Consider the following 16,900-nt stretch of genomic DNA (forward strand, 5'->3'; position numbering starts at 1 on the left):
CTTAGCTTGACAGGAAAGGTTAGAAATATTATAAAAAGCTATAGTAGATACAAATATTTCTCTCACTAAGGAATATGATGGTTGTACTTGCAATTTCAACTTATTTATTTTTACCAATTATGTGTATTAATAAATTTCCACATAAATTTCCAAAAGTTATATGATCAAACTTGTCTTCCTCCCTCCCTCCCCTTACCACTCTAAGAGCTGGCATGCAATTCAATCTGGGTTATGCATGTATTATCATGCATTGTTAAATTTTATAAGTAAATAATCATATAAACCAAAAAGCCCCAAAACAAAAACCAAATAAATGAAAAATAGTATGCTTTCACCTGTATTCTATCTCCAACAGTCCTTTTTCTAAAGGTAGAAAGCAATATTTTTCATATGTGCCACAAACTTGTTCTGGATCACTGTATTGCTTATAATACCTGCTTACCATATTTGATCATTCCATAATATTATTGCTATTGTACACAATGTTTTCCTGGTTCTCTTCTTTCACCCTACATCTGTTCACGTAGATCTTTCCAGATCTTTCTAAAATTATCCTGTCCATCATTCCTTATAGCAAATAATATTCCATCACCAACATATTACCAAAATTTGTTCAGGCATATCCCAAATGAGGGATATCCCTTCAATTTCTAATTCTTTGCTACCACAAAAGAGAAGCTATAAATATTTTTTTGTAGAAGTAGATTCTTTCCCTCTTTTTTTGTCTCTTTGTGATGCAGAAGTAGTAGTGGTTTTATGGGATCAAAGCCTAGGTTTCATATTGATTAAACTGATAGGTGTAAGGTGGCACCTCAGAGTTTTTTAAATTTGCAATTCTCTAATGAAGAGGGATTTAAAACACTTTTCATATGGTTATTTACATCTTTGATTTCTTCATCTAAAACCTGCTTGTTCATATCCTTTGACCTGGGGATAATGATTTGACTTAGTTCTTTATATATTTGAGAAATGATATCTTTACCAAAGAAATTTGGTATTCACCCCCACACAAATTGTTGTTTCCTTTCTAATCTTAATTGCATTGGTTTTGTTTGTACAAAGACTTTTTTATTTGAAATGATCAAAATTATTCATTTTACATCTTATAATGTTCTCTCTCTCGTTTGGTCGTAAATTCTTCTCCTTAGATCTGATAGGTAGAACACTTAACATTTCCCTAAATTACTTATAATATCATTAATTTTGTGTGTATACATATGTGCATATATATTTAAAATTTTTACCAATTGTATGTAATAGGAAAATTCCACACAAGTTTTCCTAAGTTGTATGATCAAACTTATCTACTTCCCTCCCTTCCCTTGCCCCTCCTGATGCTGGAAGGTGATTCCATCTGGGTTATACATGTATTATCATGGACAACAATTCTATGTTGTCCATCTTTGTAAGTGAGCAGCTTACAAACCAAAACCCCAAGGCATAAACCCAAATAAACAAAGGTAAAATACTATGCTTTTATCTGAATTTTGATTCCAACATTTTTCCTGGAAGTGGACATGATTCCCTCAGAATTGCCCTGTAACATTGTATTACTGATAATATCTTAAGGCTATAACAGTTAATCATTGCTCATTATTTATGTCACTATGTATAATGCTTTCCTGGTTCTGCTTATTTCACTCTGCATCAGTCCATGAAGGTCTTATCAGCTCTGAGAAATCATCCTGTTCATCATTCCTTACAGCACAAAAGTATTCCATTTCCATTACTATCATATACCAAAATTTGTTCACCTGTTCCCCAATTGAAAGATATCTCTTCAGTTTCCAATTCCTTGCTATTTCAAAAAAAAAAAAGAGAAGCTATAAATATTTTAGTTGAAATAGGTCCTGTCACACAATTTTTTTTAATCTCTTTGTTTTACAGACCTAGTAGTGGTATTACTGGATCAAAGGCTATGCATTATTTTGTAGCCCTTTTGTCATGATTCCAAATTGCCCTACATAATAATTGAATGAGTTCACAACTCCAGGAACAATGCATTTGTGCTTCAATTTTGCCACATATCCTCCAACACTGATCATTTTCTTTTACTGTCATATTGGCCAATCTAACAGGTTTGAGTTGGTACCTCAGAGTTGTTTTAATTTACATTTTTTTCTAATCAAAAGGGATTTAGAAGCTTTTTAAAAATATGATTATTTATAGCTTTGATTTCTTTATCTGAAAACTGCTTATTCATATCCTTTGGCCATTTCTCAACTAGGGAATGATTTGTATTCTTATAAATTTGATTTTTTAAAAATATACTTGAGAAATGATGCCTTTATCAGAGAAAGTTGTTCTTAATTCCACACCCCCTTCAACTGGGAGATCAGATGGATAGCTCAGTGGATTGAGAGCCAGGCCTAGAGACAAGAGGTCATAGGTTCAAATCTAGGCTCAGACACTTCCTATCTGTTTAATCCTAGACAATTCACTTAACGCCCATTGAATAGCCCTTACCACTCTTCTAGCTGAGAACCAATACATAGTACTGATTCTAAAGTGGAAGGTAAGGGTTTATTTTTTTTTAATTCCCCCAATCCCATTTTGTGATTTCCATTCTATTCTTGGTCACAATAGTTTCATTTGTACAAAAATGTATTAACTTTATATAATCAAAATTATTAATTTTATATCTTTAAATGAATAATTTTGAGTACATCAATTTTAAAAGTTACAATATCTATTACTAGCTTAGTCATAGATTCTTCCATTTATATATATATATATATATATATATATATATATATATTTTATACCCATTTTAACCTCATCTTAGTATATGGAGTGAAATATTCATATATAATTAATTTCTGCCATACATGTTTCCAATTCGAACAGCAATTTTTGTCAAAAAGTGAGTTCTTATCCCCAAAACTGTGATCTTTAGGTTTATCAAACACTAGATTGCAGAGGTCATTTACCCCCAATCTATTCCATTGATTCACCCCTGTTTCTTGGCCTGTCCAAGATTGTTTTAAGGATTTCTGCTTTATAATACAGTTTAAGATCTGGTAGCCCAAGACCACCATTCTGCACATTTTTTTTCATTATTTTCCTTGATATACTTGACTTTTTGTTTCTGTAGCCAAGGAACACATGTAGCATGATTAGCTTTATGTTGTCTGATAGTACAAACCACCTAATGAATACTGCGTTTATTTCCTTTTGTAAATAAGCCTGTCTTCATAGCTGTTTCTGTAACTTCTACTGATGATCTCTGCAGTTTTAATCCTGAATTATTCCTTCTACTTTGTTTTGTGTTTAGGAAGAGGCAGGAAGAGAATAAAGAGGGAGGGGAAAGGATTAAAAAAGTTGAACTCTTTTAAAAAAGAAGGGGGGTGCTTTTCTTGTCCCATCGCCAGAGTGAAGGGAGTTGAAGCAGTCGACCACCTTCCAGAACAAGAAGCAGGTGCTACTGGGGGACACGACCAAGGAGAAGCTGCCTCACTACTACAAGAATATCAAGATATCCAAAGAGGCCGTTTGAGAGCACCTACCTTGACAAGAAGTTCCTCTTCACCAGGAACGACTCCATCCGCGGCAGGATCTGATCCTGTCTGGTGAGGTGACCAAGATGAAGATGCAAAGGTCCATCGTCATCCGCCCAGACTACCTGCACTACATCCGCAAGTACAACCGCTTTGAGAAGCGTCCCAAGAACATGTTGGTGCCCCTGTCCCCCTGCTTGCTGAGTTGCTCAGTTTGGAGGAATCGTCACTGTGGGTGTGTGAGTGCCGGCCTCTCAGCAAGCCTGTGAGGTTCAACATGCTGAAGGTAACCAAGGCAGCAGGGATCAAGAAGCAGTTCCAAAAGTTCTGAGTCCCTCCCTTCAGTGGGCAGGTGGGCACTAAGTGTTCCCTAACACTCTGCTCTGCTAAAAAGCGTACCCTCTTTAAAAAGATTGATTATTGTTTAAGATTGAGACTGATTGATTGATTTTCAATTCCTTTTTGGGCTCTTCCAGACCTGAAACCAATTCCTATTTTACTTTGAACTTTTGCATGTAGCTGCTTTGATTTCCTTGTCTCATTCTGAGTTTGTGCCTTGGCTCTTTGTCTCTATTGATGTTCTCTTTTGATGTTTCTTTTCTCATTTTCCCACCTTTTTTTCTTTGACTTTTTTCTTATAGATGGGCTCTGTTCTCAGGGTAGACAATGTACATTCTTATATTTCAGTTTTTCCTTGACCTCAGCTCTAGTTCTGATTTTCTGTAAGTTTCAGTTCTTTCAAGGTAGTAAAATGGTCTCTTACCTGGGAGTTCGGAAAGCAGCTGATTCAGTCTCTTCTAGGGACTGATAATGACTTTCAAGACCCACCCTGGCTACTCTTCAAGTTGTTTTCTGCAGAAAAATTTCTTCATTGTGTGCCTTTTTTGGTTCTGTGACTCCAGATGTTTTGATGCTCTATTTTAAGGTTTATTTGAAAGGATTCTCAAAGTGGTTTTAGCTTTTGCTGCTACTAAGCCACCGTCTTGGCTCTGCCCTCCCCTGCACTTGCAATTTCAAATATTAGCTACAACTACCTGCCATTTCCTCCCACATTGTAAAAGATCTGCCTTGACTCCATCTTTTATGTAAAAATATTTTCCCTACTAATTTACTCATTCCCAATCCTCTGTTTATGTAGAATCTTTCTTTTGTTTTAAAAGATTATTTTATTTTATTTTCTCAATTCTATGTAAATATAGTTTTTACGATTTTGTAAATAATTTTTGAGTTCCAAATTCCCTCCCTTCTTCCCCTCACCCCGTGTAATTACTTTGTTATAGATTATGCATGTTCAGGCAGGAAAAAACATATTTCCATATTAGTTATGTTGCAAAGGGAACACAGTATGTAGAATTTATCTAACCACCCAAATGATGATAAAGTTCTCAAGTTACATTGTGCCATCTTCTCCTAAAATGTAACATATGAAATTTATTGAATCCCATAGTTTTTCTCTTTGATGTTTACCTTTATATGACTTTCTTGAGTCATGAGTTTGAATGTTAAATTTTCTATTCAGTGTTGATCTTTTCAACATGAATGTCTGAAAGTTCGGTATTTCACAAAATACCCATTTTTCCTTTAATGGATCATGCTCAGTTTTACTAGATGAATTCTTATTTATTTATATATTTTAAAAATTACATATCTAAACAATTTTGGCAACTTTTTCTTGATTTTTTAAATTCAGATTCTCTTCCTTCTTTTCCCCAACCCCTCATTGAGATAATAGTTTGTTAGTTTCATCAGTATTTTCATGTAATACATATTTCCACATTCCCCATGTCATTAGTGAAGACACATACCACATATATAAACAAATATTCGTGAATTAAATGAAAGATGATATGATTTAATGTGCATTCAGATTTCAATTGTTCCTTTTTTGGCTCTAGAGAGTGTTTTGTTGTTTGTTTGTTTTCATAATGATCTCCTTGGGATTATCTTGAAACATTGTTCTCCTGATAATTATTTAGTATGTAGTTGATCGGTATGCAGTAGTTTTTATTGTATGTATTGGTCTCCTGGTTCTTCCCACTTCACTTTGGGTCAGGTCACATTTTTCCAATATTTTTTCTTAGTTTACTCTATTCATTTAGTCTTATGGCACAATAGTTTTCTATTACAATTACATATAACATCTTTTTCAATCACTCTGAATTGATCTAATTCTTTGCCAATACACAATGAGCTGCTAAAATATTTTTGTACCAGTAGGATCTTTTCTCATATCTCTGATCTTTTTTGGAATACACATCCAGTAGTGATATTGCAGAGCAAAAGGATATATTTACTTTTAAGCTTTGTGGACATTGTTCCATATTGCTCTCCAGAATGGTTTTATGAGTTCTCAATTCTACCAAAAGTGAATTAGTATCCCAATTTTGCAACACCCTCTCCAACATTTGTCATTTCCTTTTTGTTCATGTTAGCCACTCTGATGGGGTGAGATGGGTTAGATAGGTTGATGACATAGTTATATGTATTTTTATTTTTTGATTATAATCTTACCTCCAAGAATATGATATTCCAAGACATTCACACTTTTAGGTTTAAAATTGCTCAATTTTGCATGATCTTGACTGTGTTTAATCCTGACAATATTTGAATTGTTTTTGACTGCTTGAGGTATTTGACTTTGGAGACCTGGAATTTAGCTATATATTTCTGTGATGTTGTTGATTATTTTGACTAGCTTTTTGGTTGATTTTCTAGGATTCTTTAAGTAGACCATCATATCATCTGCAAAGAGTGATAGCTTGGTCTCCTCAATGTCAATTTTAATACCTTCAATTTCTTTTTCTTCTCTAATTGCTACTGCTATTGTTTCTAGTACAATGTTAAATAATAGAGGTGATAATGGGCATCCTTGTTTCACTCCTGTTCTCATTGGGAAGGCTTGTATTTTATCCCCATTGCAGATTATGCTTGCTGATGGTTTTAAATATATTGTTCGTTATTTTTAGGAAAGGTCCTTCTATTCCTATCCTTTCTAGTGTTTTCAATAGGAATGGGTGTTGTCTTTTCAAAGACTTTTTCTACATCTATTGAGGTAAATCGTTTAATTTTAGTTGGTTTGCTTATTAATATGGTCAGTTATATGGATGGATTTCCTAATATTGAACCATCCTTGCATTCCTGGTATAAATCCCACCTTCTCATAATGGATAACCCTCATGATTACTTGCTGGAGTTTTTTTGTTAGTATTCTATTTAAGATTTCTCCATCTATGTTCATTAAGGAGATTGGTGTGTTGTTTTCTTTCTCAATTTTTGGCCTTGCCTTGCTTTGGAATCACTACCATATTTGTATCATAAAAGGAATTTGGTAGAATTGCTTCTTTCCTTATTTTGTTGAATACTTTGTATAATACTGTGGTTAGTTCTTTAAATATTTGATAGAATTCATTCATTAATCCATCTGGTCATGGCAATTTTTTATTAGGGAATTCTTTGATGGTTTGTTCAATCTTTTTTCTGATAAGGGATTATTTAAATATTCTATTTCTTCTGTTAATCTAGGCAATTCATATTTTTAAATATTCATTCATAGCACCTAGATTGCCATATTTATTGCCATATAATTGGGCAAAATAGTTTTTAATGATTGCCTCAATTTCCTCTTCATTAGAGGTGATGTCTTCAATTTCATCTTTGATACTGTTAATTTGGTTTTCTTCTTTTTTTATTAGATCAACCAGTACTTTGTCTATTTTATTTGTGTTTTTAAAGTACCAGCGTCTAGTCTTATTTATTAATTCAATAGGTCTTTCACTTTAGATTTTATTAATTTCTCATTTAATTTTTAGGATCTCTAATTTGTTTTTCATCTGGGGATTTTTAATTTGTTCTCTTTCTAGTTTTTTAATTAGCATGCCCAATTCATTGACCTCTGTCCTCCCTAATTTGTTAATATATGCACTCAAGTGTATAAATTTCCCCCTGCTTTGACTACATAGATTTTGATAGGAAGTCTCATCATAGTCATTCTCTTCAATGTAATTATTAATTGTTTCAATGACTTGTTCTTTAACCAATTTTGGAGAATTATATTTAATTTCCAATTATTTTTTTATTTTCCTCTTCATGTACCCTTACTAATTATTGTTTTTATTGCATTTTGATCTGAAATTATTACATTTGTTATTTTTTATCTTTTGCACTTGTTTGCCATGTTTTTATGCCCTATAACATGGTCAATCTTTGTGCATGTACCATGTGTTGCTGAAAAGAAGGTTTATTCCTTTTTGTCCGTATTTGTTTTTCTCCATATGTCTATTAACTCTAATTTTTCTAAGATTTCATTCATATCTCTTAACTTTTGCTTATTCATTTTTTGGTTTGATTTATCTAGATCTGATAGAGGAAGTTTCAGTTCTCCCACTAGTATAGTTTTACTATCTATTTCCTCCTTGAGCCCCACTAATTTCTCCTGAAGTTTGGTTAAGTACTGATATTTCCTCATTGTCTATTCTGCCTTTTATCAGGATGTAATTAACTTACCTATCTCTTTTAATCAGATCAATTTTTATTTTGGCTTTCTCAGATATCATGATTGAGACTCCTGCCTTCTTTTTTTCAATTGATGACCAATAGATTTTGCTCCAGCCTCTTACCTTTCCCCTGTGTGTGTCTACCTGCCTCGTGTGTATTTATTGTAGACAACATATGATAGGATTTTGGTTTCTAAACCACTCTATTTGCTTTCATTTTATGGGCCAGTTCATATCATTCATATTCAGAGTTATGATTACCACTTGTTTATTCCCCAATATTTTGATTTCCTCTCCTAGTCCTGCTCTTCCTTCTTTCAGTATTTTCTTCTACACCAATGTTTTGCTTTTAATTAGTCTCCCTAATCCCCACCCTTATTTTACTTTTCTTTCTCCCCCCTCCATTTTTATTCCCCTCTTATTATTATTTTTAGAGTCTATTAAATTCCCCTACTTCTTCCCTCCCTTTTTGTACTCCCCAAACCACTCACCCCCTTGGTTTCCTTTTTAAACTACCCCCACACTCTCCCTCCCTTGTATTGATTCCCTCCACAACAGTCTGTGTTATCCTTCTATTTCTCTATAGGGCACAAATCAATTCTCTGCCCTAATAGATTGTTCTACCCTCTTTGAGTCAATTTCAATGTGAGTAAGAATTAAGTATTACCTGTCTTCAGCCTCTTTCACCCTTCCATTTTATTGGTCTTTTCTCCCCACCCCATATCATGGGCTTCTTTATGAAATATAAATTTACCCCATTTTGTCTCTTTTCCCATTTCTCTTAGTATCATCCTCTTTTTTAAGCTCTAATTTTATTTGAGTGTATATATATATATATATATATATATATATATATATATAAACTTTCATTCTATACATTTTGTCACTGTTCCCTCCAAGTTTACTTCTTCTAGCTACCCTGATGATAATAATTTTAAGAATTATGTAGACAGTGAATACCTGGTTACAGTAAAATAACAAAATGTCTACCAAGAACACAGAACCTGAACCTCTGAAACTTAAGCTTGAATAGCTGAAAGCCATAGCTAAGCTTAAGTAAGCCATTTTTCTGTTCCTGCTTTGGATATCCCAGACTATGCTAAACCATTTCAATTATTTGCTTCTGGAACAATAATACAGACTTTGGGACAAAGTTATCATCCTATTGGATATTATGATTGTCAATTTGATCCAATAGTGGCTAAGATAACACTAAATCCCCCTTTTTATGATCTAAGGAAAGGGACTGTGTATAAGTCTGACAGGGCCATGATGGATCAAGATCTAAGGATCTAGGCCAGGTCTTATGATCAGCAGTCAGTTGTCATAGGAGCAGCACAGGAACTCAGCAGATGTCAAAGAGCTCAAGGGGTAACAAGATAATCTAAACAGCAGGTAGGATGTGGAGATCAGGCTGTCAAATGCCACAGGGAAAAAGCTAATCTCCTCAGGTCCACCAGAGAGAGAAAATCCATAGCCACCAGGCTCAACTGTTTTCCTCCAACAACAGTTGCTCTTTTCTCAGAATTCTAGAATTCTGCTCCCAGCTATCCATCCCTTGCTTTCTGGAATATTGTATTCCATGCCTTTCAGTGCTTCAGTGTGTAGGCAGCCAGATTCAGTGTTATCCTGTGGTTCCATGATATCTGAGTGACTTCTTCTGAGCAGCTTGTAATATTTCTTCCTTGATCTGGTAGTTCTTGAATTTGGCTATAACATTCCTGGGCATTGTCAAATGAAAACTGAATGCAGGAGATAATCTGTGGATTCTTTTATTCTCCACTTTTCCCACTTGTTTGAGAATGTTGGGGCAGTTTTTTCATGACCTTCTGGTAGTCCAATAATTCTTAAATTGGTTCTCCTGGATCTTTTTTCTCAGTCTGTAATTTTGTCAATGAGGTGTTTCATATTTTCCCCAATTTTTTCATTCTTTTGATTTTGTTTTATAGATTATTGTTGCCTTGTGAAGTTCTTTGCTTCTAGTTGTTGGATTCTAATTTTTAAAGATTGAATTTCATCCCTGGCTTTTTCGTCATCCTTCTCCTGGTCTGATTTTCTTTGTAGGTCATCTTTCACCTTCTTTGCCTCAGTTTTAAGTTGGTCAATTCTGGCTTTCAAGACACTATTTTTTTTTGTTTTATTTAATATGTCCCTGTTTCTAGATGACTTACTTTTCTTTTTTTAAGTTATTTTCCCAACTATCTTCAGTCTCTCTTAATTGTTTTTTTAATTGTATTTTGAGTTCTTCCAAAGCTTGTGTCCAATTCACTGGAGTTACTGTGTTTTTGTTTGGTGTTCCTTGATTCTCTGTTCCATTTGCTTTTAGTTCATTGCCTGGAAAGAAACTGTTGACTGTAATTTTGTTTTTCTTTTTCTGTTGCTGACTCATATTTTTTCCTTCTTTACCCCTTGTCCTTGGGTATAATCTTGCTCTTCCGGTTATTTATGGATCACTGGGTTTGGGCTATTCTGGCCTGAAGGGGCTTCTTCTCTACTCTGCTGAATGACTATGTTAGGCTGATGGTATTAATGAGCTCTGAAGTCAAATCTTCTCAAGCTGGCAGCAGAAGCTGTAGGTGTAGGTGAAAGTGTGGAGGCTGAAAGAAGCTGGGCTTCCCACCCTATTATCAAGATATTCTTTAGTGTTTGCAGCCTCTGCACTCCAGGCTTAGTTAGCAAGTCTCTCAGTAGAGTCAGTGGGGGAGGGATGTTGGAGATTGAGCTTCCCTGGTCTCTATAGGCTTATTATCTGCCCTGTTGATAAGATTAAGGCAGGGTGGAGTTGATCTGCAGACCTGGATGTGCCCTGAGGTCCAAATGTGGAGAAAATTGTGGAGGGGCAAGATGGAGCATTTTGGCTGTAACTAAGCTGCCTTCTCTGTGCTTCTTCTCCAGCTGCCTTCCTGCCACCTGTGTTCAATAACCTGAGCCTGGCACAGCTGTGGGAATTCCCTTTTGACTCAAGCCCTTCCTTGTCCAGAGATTCTACTGACTGCTGGAGACTCAGCACATTAGGTGGGAGAAGGGTCCTGGGACTTTCCTTCTTCCTTTTCCTTGAACCAGAGAGTTCAATAAATCAGTCTTTTTTTTGGCATACCTTTTAAGTTGAATCCAGTAGGAGGATCCCCCAACTCTGTCCTGTTGTTAGATTTGGTTTCCTGTCCCTTTGAAGCACTTTATTTTTTGATTGGTGTGGAAGGGTTTTCAGAGAGATTTGGACTTTTGCTGCATCTAAGTTGCCATCTTGACTCTTCCCCTCCCAATTTTAATTTTTAAAGACTAAATGTACTCCATAACCTTTGATCACCCTTTTCTACTTGGTTCATTCTACTTTTCATGGCACTTTTTCTTTGTTGGTTATTTTCGCCTCTTTTCCAGTTTTTTTTTATATAACTATTTTTATATAACTTAAATAACTATTTTTTAATTGAATTTTTGTGCATCTTTTTCCAGTTGGCTAATTTTGCTTTTTAAGCTATTTTCTTTTTATATTATTTTCATTTATTTTTCCCATTCTTCTTCCCATTTTCCTTTGACCTGTCTTATTTGATTTTTGAATTTCTTTTTGAGTTCTTTCATTGCCTGAGTTCCCATTTTCTTTGAAATTTTGCATGTGGTTGGTTGACTCTCAACATCTCTTATTTATTTTTGTACCTTATTCTTTATCTCCATAGAAATTTTCTAAAGTTGGGTATTTCTTTTGCTTTTCTTCTTCTGTGGATTGGGAATTCTGAAATCTGATGATTTTGTCTCCTCTGTTGATGACTTGCAGGACTCAACACTCAGAGAGAGCTATTTTGCCCTGGGGCTAAGGTCTTCACCACAGCCACTGTCTTGAAAGGGCCTAGTACTAAGGATGTCTGTAGCTCATTAGGGGTTGGTGCCAAGGCCTTGGAACCCCAAGTTCTAGGTGAGAGGTGCGGGGTGCTCTGTTGTTGGTTTAGACCATTTCCCAGGATCCCAAGTTGGCCTATGCTCAGGCTTAGAATATAGATCCATACATAGGGGTGTGTGGGTGTGCTGTTGGCATTCTCCTGTGTCCAATTTTGCTTCTGCTTCTCTTTATCTTGTGAAAAGTGACTCTTTCTGCCTACTTTTCAAGTTGTGATCAATGGAAGAGTCTCTTCACTCTGTCTTGCTGTTGGTTTATGACTCCTGTTGTTTTGAAGTACTTTTTAAATATTAGTTTAGAAGAATTTTCCGAGAGGTTTCAACTTTTGCTGCTACTAAGACTCAGTCTTGGCTCCTCCCCTTGAACAGATCATTTTGAAAAGAAGGAAGGATATAAAGGTGGAAAAGAAAAAAGAAAGACACAGAAACTTCCTCTTTTCCTCTTGAACTACATATATATATATTTTTATATATATATATATATATATATATATATATATATATATATATATATATTTGTTTCTTAGTTTCCCTGGTTTATTCCTCTCTAACATCCATTATTCTAAAGAAAACCTTTCCTGTTCTCCCTTAATTCTAGTCTCATCCTTATATATATATTATTTCCATCTTGTCCTGTATATTTTATTTTTAAATAGTTTGCAATGTTGCCTCTATTAGATATTATTGAGAGAAAGCACTGTCTTTTGCTTTAATGTCAGTATTTAAAATAGTACTCTAAACAGAGTAGGTATTTAATAAATAGACTTTTGGCCACATTGAATGCTGAGTAAAGAGAGTAAAAAAAGCAAAACTTACTTTCTGACTTAGAATCAATACTATGGTTTGGATCTTGGCAATTGGGGTTAAGTGACTTACCCAGTCTCAGATATGTAGGAAGTATCTAAGGCCAGGTTGGGACCCAGGTCCCCTGAATTCCAAGCCTGTCTCTCATTCCACCAAGGTACCTACATACCCCACGAGGAGTTTTTAAAAATAATACTTTATGGATGCAATGTTTAATTTAATTTCATTGGAATTGCAAGTCAAGCTTCCAGGCCAGCATATTTGATGAGATTCTTGGAAACAAAGATCGACATTCATAGTGATTTATAAATTTCCCACTCTTATTCTAATATTGTGAAATTAAATTAGTCACACAAAATTGAGAAGAGCCTTATCTTCAGTAGTATTTGTAGAGATACCTCTGAGAGGGTTTAATTTAGGCTCTAGAGAAGACATACAGTGGAATTAAGAATAGCATTATAATTTATTGCATTTTGAGTTTGGAAAACATTTAACATGTATTTTGTCATTTGTTCCTCACAACATCCCCAATTGGGAGGTTCTATTATTATTTTCATTTTACAGTTGAAAAAACTGAGGAAACTGAAACACCGATAGGAAACTCAAGGCTAAGATAACTGACTTACTCAGGGTTATATAACTAATGAGTTTCTGAAGCTGAATTTAAATGTTTGTCTTCCTGACTCCAACTCCAGCAGCATATTAACCACCCACCCTATCTGCACTAGTATTATATTATAGGCTCAATAATTTTCTCATACATTTGATAGAAAAAGAAATGAACAGAATGTTTTATTTTGTTTAGTTTTGTATTTTGGTAATCTCATATTTGATGACAAGAATTTTAAAACAGCTTATTTTTATTATTTCCCTATCAGTCTTTAGGTTGGTGGTTGAAGTGCCAGGTAATAACTGACTTAACATAAATCACATGCTTTGGGGGGGGGGTGTGTGTGAAAATTAACTTATACTTAACTTAAATTTTAAATTTCCATTTGTTCCAAGTTCTTGCAGATTGACATGTTTTAGTCATGGATAAAGAAAAATAATGATGTGATGAGATAAAGGACAAGATTATTCTAAACTCACAGATTTAGAAGATACCCACAAGATTTTCCAGTTCATTATGTGCTTTAGGTTCTTAGGTCTGCCCTGTGAGGCTAAGAGGAACAAGTACAATCTCCTTTCCATACAGGAAGGTAGCTATCGTGTTGCCTTCTATGTCTTCTCTTTTTCAAATTAATCTTCCCTGATTCATTCAGCTGAGTTTCATTTATCATAGAATTCAAACACTTTATTATCCAGGTTATCTTCTTCTGGACCTCCCCAACATACTAATAGCTTATATTCTATTCTTTTGATTCTATCATTAAGTAGAATCATCAAATCACATACATTTTTGAAACTATTTCATCTAGCACTCTCATTGTGAAGAAAAATGCATTCTGGAGAAGTCAAGTTATATGCATGTGATCACATTGATAATTATTTTATGATCACATAGATTGTATAGTTAGCATTCTAGATATGATTTTTGAGAAAAAGTAATGAAATCATCATTGTAAAACACATTAACCACATAATACACATATTTCCATTGTTGATTTTAGGACTTTTATTTGCTGTCCTATTCATTTTCTTCCTCCCACATAATCACCTGACTTTTAACCACTAAGCCTCTCATTTTTTGCAGGAAGTTGACTCACAATCAAAATCCAGTAAAGCCAGTTATTTTAGTAATTGAAATATCATCTTTGTCACATCTTGTTTTTTTTTTTTTTAGAACCACTGGTTCAAAGCCTAGAGGCCTGAATCAACACCTTTTCCTATACTTATATATTTGAATTCTAGTCTTTATAAAAATATTTGGATGAATTCTTTAACATGCGATTTAAGGCTTTGGGGGTTTTCTATGTAGTATAATTCCTGGGGTAGGGGGAGGTGAATGTGTGTTCCAAGAAATGCAAAAGGAACATTCATCTTACTTAAAAATCAATAAATTGACCTACACTATAGTAATAACTTTCAATTATATACCATTAAAGTTCCAAAAACATTTTATCAATATCATCTCATTTGAATCTTCCAATAACATGCTATGTATGTTCTATAGATATTATCATAGTTGTTGCAAAGATTTTGTAATCATAGTGGTCTCTTAGAATCATCTTACCATAGAATCATTAGACCCCTGAACATTTCTAAGTACAACCTCAATCAGATCATAATATAATTGGGAAATATTAATCAAAATGAACAAAATATAATATTTCATTTTAAAAGTAGATCAGTGTTGCCAACATGGATATTTATATTTGGATTAGTAACTCCTGTTTCTATTTTGCTTGATTCCGCCCATTTATTACAAGATAATACTATCAGGCCACTTTTTATGTTAAACAAAAATATAAAAAAATTGATCATGGAATTCTAGTTGCATATTCTATAAACAGTTTCACTTCTTTCTTTCTCTTACTTGTTTCCTTTCTCCTTTTTTCTTCCTTTCCTTCCTCTTTTTTCCTTTAATTTTTTTCCACTTATCATTTCCTCCCTCCCTTCCTTTCTATTCTCCTTTTTTATCTTTCCTTTCTTCTTCCTTTTACTAGAACTTAACACATTTTGGGCCTAAAATAAACATATGTAAGGCTTAGTTTATGACATGTTTGCATGGACAACCTAAAGAATATGACCATGAGTTTGCGTATCGGGATCAAAGTCCAAATGATCGATATAGTAGATCTGGTATTGAACAAGAGTTGGGAAATATATGGAATTCCCTTTTGGAAGATGGAAAGTACTTTTCATGACTTCAAAGTTCCTCCTGCTTTGAACAAAGAGCCCCCACATCCTTAAGGAATACAAAAATACTTTAAGTTTTATGTGACAGAGATATGGATTACAAAAGGTTTTTTTTGTTTTTTTTTTTAAAGAATTAAAACAACTATCCCATGAAGGAAGATATAGAAGCATATGGTTTGGGTGAAGATGTTACAATACATTATGTTTTTAAAAACTTTTTTTTCTACTTAAAAAGTTGTTTTATTTATTTAGTTTCAACTACTTAACTTATTTTCTAATTGCATGTTGATACAGTTTTTTGTCATTTTCTTACATTTTATCATCTCTGTTGCTAATGGATATTATCGAGGAAGGACATAAAAGAAGAGTAAAAGAAAGACATTTATGAAAAGAGAAGTTGAGATGGACATTTTTTCAAAGAACAGGGATATCTTTCCAGCTAGAGTATTGTATTTTATTCTTTGAAAGGTCATGAAAAAGTAAAGAAATAGTTGGAATATTTGGTAAACCTTCTCTGACAAACCTAAGGGAAGACCCTGATTAGATATACAAAAGATGGGCAGGTTTTATTTGGATGAATGAAATATCCAAATCAAGGAAATGAGAGATTATTTTGAGTAAGGGAAATGAATTCTGTACACTTTTTGCATTCTTTTGAAAATAAGTTTATATTGATCTTTCATTTAAAAAAAAACAAACCCTTACCTTCTGACAAAACAGAAGAGTGGTAAGGACTAGGCAATGGGGGTTAAGTGACTTGCCTAGGGTCACACAGTTAGGAAGTGTCTGAGGCCAGATTTGAACCCAGGACCTCCCATCTCTAGGCATGACTCTCAATCCACTGAGCCACCTAGCTGCCACCCAAATGATCTTTCATTTCTTAAAACTTTATAGTTATCTAGAATATCTCTCCTTCTACTTCAAAGAGACATCCAATATACAAAATAGCATTTTTAGAGAAGAAAAAATCTATTGATCAATATGTTGAAAATATCTGAAAATATGTGCAAGCATAATGCCTATGAACTTCTCACTGAGACTAATGAGTGGATTGTGTTTGTAGTTTCATACTCTATGGTTGAAGTTTTTTTAAAAAATCTTTATAATTTTGTTTAATTTACTTGTGTGTATTCGTTTTCATTCACATTCTCATAATTACAGTGTCTAATTATTTTACTTTTCATGAATTCATGAAGACATTCCATGCTTCTCTGTATATATCTTGTACATCATTTCTTAAGCAGAGTAAGTCTGTTATTTCCATGTACCATAAGTTGTTTAGATAGTCCTCAACTGGTGGGCATCTCCATTGTTTCCAATTCATAGTATTCATCAAAAAGATATGACTATAGAAATATTTTGGAGGATGGTTTCCTTTTAAGTATGTGTCCAGGACCAGAATTACTGGTTCAAGGA

The 16,900-nt window shown here is 34.0% G+C and overlaps 1 pseudogene; it reads left to right on the forward strand.

Moving 5' to 3' along the window:
- LOC100016823 (40S ribosomal protein S11-like) overlaps positions 1-4,321 on the forward strand; it is a 55,651-nt pseudogene extending 51,330 nt beyond the window's left edge.
- The last annotated feature ends 12,579 nt before the right edge of the window (positions 4,322-16,900 follow it).

This window comes from Monodelphis domestica, chromosome 3, assembly GCF_027887165.1.
Source record: "Monodelphis domestica isolate mMonDom1 chromosome 3, mMonDom1.pri, whole genome shotgun sequence".
NCBI lineage: Eukaryota > Metazoa > Chordata > Mammalia > Didelphimorphia > Didelphidae > Monodelphis > Monodelphis domestica.